Source organism: Corylus avellana, chromosome 5 (genome assembly GCF_965113065.1).
Source record: "Corylus avellana chromosome 5, dhCorAvel1.hap1.2, whole genome shotgun sequence".
In the NCBI taxonomy this organism is placed as follows: domain Eukaryota; kingdom Viridiplantae; phylum Streptophyta; class Magnoliopsida; order Fagales; family Betulaceae; genus Corylus; species Corylus avellana.
This window is the reverse complement of record NC_142494.1, coordinates 711,292-714,413: the sequence shown is the minus strand read 5'-3', so window position 1 is coordinate 714,413 and position 3,122 is coordinate 711,292. Positions and strand designations below refer to the sequence as shown.

Here is a 3,122-nt window from a genome sequence, read left to right as displayed (position 1 = left end):
TTAACTAAATTCAAATGTATGGCCTTCTCCAATTGACCATTCTTCAAGTTTGCTACATCTTTCCAAAAATCTTCACAAACCAACCATACTTCCTTGTAATAACAATTTGCCCAATAACAACTCCTATAACAAATCCACACCCATACCCTATGGCAACTACTTTCCACCCAAATTCAAATGGAGACTCTAAGCTTTGATTCTCTTCAAAGGAATAAGGTGGAGTTGGAGTGTAACTGAAATCTCCACATTTCTTTGATAACGAGCTTCCACACAATCCTAGATTACCTCCAAATGAGTTATTTTGAAATGTGTCGAGTTCATTTCCACGTGGTATAGGTCCTGTGAGATGGTTGTTGGAGACATTAAAGTATTCAAGAGAAAAGAGTTGGGTTAGCTGTACAGGTATCTCTCCAAATAACTTATTTTGGGAAAGGTCCATTGATTCTAGATTTGCCAAGTTCCCTAAAGATGGTGAGATATGACCAGAGAGAGCATTATTGGAAAGATTTAGCAAATGAAGTCCTTTAAGACTCCCCAAAAGTTATGGAATTTCTCCATCAAATCTATTGCCTGAGAATTCAATGACCCTAAACACATCTGGGATTTTCTCATACTTCAACATAATGCCTTTGTTTGTAATTGTGATTGTGCATTGGACAGAGATAACAAACCCGCCTCCTCCAGAATTCACCTCCATGTATTTCAATTCATTTGCACCAACAACTTTCATGGCATTCCAATGTCGGAAATACTCAGTGGGCAAATTTCCAGAGAAATTATTTTGAGAGAGATCAATGATATGCAACTCAGGGAATGTATTGTTGATTTCAGGACTCTTTATTGAACCTTGGAATGCATTAGAACGGAGGACGAGAACCTTCAACCGAGAAAGAGTACCCAGCCAAAAGGGAAAGGTATCATTGATCTGATTGTTACCAACATGAAGATACTCAAGCATCAGACAGTTGGCCATGGATCTCGGTAACTGACCTTGGAATTGGTTTTCACTTAAGTCAATCACCGTTAAGTTGTTCCCCATTGCCCATATTTTTGGGATGGTGCCACGAATGCTGTTGCTTCGTAGTTGAAGTACTGACAAAGGAGAAGTGAAGTTTCCTAAACATGAATGAAGCATTCCACTCAAGTTGTTATAGGACAAATCAAGTACTTCAAGTGAACTCATATTGCAAATCAACCAGGATGGAAATGTGCCATTGATCTGATTGTTACTAACATTAAGATACTCTAGCATCATACAATTCGCCATTGATCTGGGTAGCTGACCTTGTAATTGGTTTTCACTTAAATCAATCGTCCTTAAGCTGCTTCGCTTTGCCCATGTTTTTGGGATGGTGCCACGGAAGTTGTTGCTTTGTAGTTGAAGTATTAACAAATGAGAATTGAAGTTTCCTAAACATGGGTGAAGCATGCCACTCAAGTTGTTATAGGACAAATCAAGGTAATAAAGTGAACCGAGATTGCAAATCAACGGTGACATTTCTCTTATCAAGTTCCTTTGAACTTGATAATCCCGGATAGATGGTGGTGGAATTGGGAGTGATCCTTGCAGCCTGTTATTGTCTAGAGATAAAGAAGTTAGATTAGACCATGGGAGAACAATCGGAGATTGTTCAAAGCCTATTAGAAAATTGTTAGAAAGGCTTATACTCACAAGAGATTCTCTACTTGCATTATACATCCATCTAGGTACTAGGCCTTCAAGATTGTTGTCTCCCAGATCAAGCATACTCAATTTGTTTTGGCTGCGTAAGAAATCTGGGAACTTTCGTAAGTTGCAAGAACCCAATCCTAGAGTGTGAAACTGTGGAAGAGTATCATTTGAATTGCCCTTGGTTAGCAATGTCAAATTGTTGGATGATAGCATAAGCACACTTAAACTTTTGATCTTAAGAAACATGTCAAACTCCAGGGTCCCACTCAATTTATTATATGAAAGGTCTAGAAAAGTTAGTTGAGTTAGGTTAACAAAGAAGGAAGAAGGGATGTTGCCTATAAGATTGTTTCGTGACAGATCTAAGTAAGTGAGTTGGGTGAGATTACTCAATGACGGTGGGATAGATCTAACTAAAGCCAAGAAACTTGTTTGTGTAATACTTAGCACCTTAAGGGGATTGCCTAGGCGAAATTCAGGCAAATGACCAGTGAGATTCGGATTCCCTCCTATCTTAAGATCCCGTCGGTTTGGTAGCTGAAAAATTCTTGTTGGGAATTCCCCATGCAATTCACAATATTTTAGATCTAGAGTTGTCAAAGAAGATAAATTTCCCAAACTTTTAGGTATAGGGGATGAGAAATTGTTGTCATGAAGTAAAAGTTCTTCTAGGGTAGTGAAGTTTTGAACTAGACTGCTCAAGTCACTCAGAGCATATAAACCATAATTTAGAGACAGATCAAGGGAAGACAGCTTGTTGAGATGTGAAAGCTTTGAGGGGATTTGTCCAGAAAACATAGAGTAGGAGAGGTTCAGATAGGTTAACCTCAAAAGATTGCCAATTCCAAATGGGATTTGAGAGTTGTTGAAGTTATTATCAGCAAGATTAAGCCTTTGAAGTTGAAGAAGGCGAAAGAGGCTATTGCTGGAATTAATAGAACCATAGAGAAAGCTGCTATTGAGGTCAAGGCCAATCACATGACCTGTGTCCTCATTGCAATCAACCCCGTCCCATGAGCAGCAATCGCTATTCCCTCATTCTAGACTCCATGATGCAACCTTAGGATATGCAGAAGGATAAAGAGAAGCAGACCTGGTCATGATAAAGCTATCCTTGAATTGCAACAAGGCTGATCGCTCATCATCATGACAAAGTGGCTGCAGAGAAGACCAAGTGGCAGTGAGTCAAACAAGGAACAATATTGAAAGAAGAAAAAGGAAGCGCACGAACATGAAGTAATACAAACAGGTATTCATGATGTTTTAGTATGTTTTTGGCTATTTAATTTGATGAGGCCAGCTGAACTACAAGTGAAGGGGGTTTTATAGGGTAGGAAGGATATACGCACACTTTACATAAGTTTGGAGACTCCAAATGCATGGGATTTGAAAAAAGGGTGACTCAGATGCATCCAATATTGAGTACTGCAATATGATTTCACATGATCAG

General features: G+C 39.0%; 1 pseudogene; it reads right to left on the bottom strand.

The window, feature by feature from the left end:
• Nucleotides 1-2,929, bottom strand: LOC148585181 (receptor like protein 27-like; annotated as a pseudogene).
• Between the last annotated feature and the right edge of the window lie 193 nt (nt 2,930-3,122).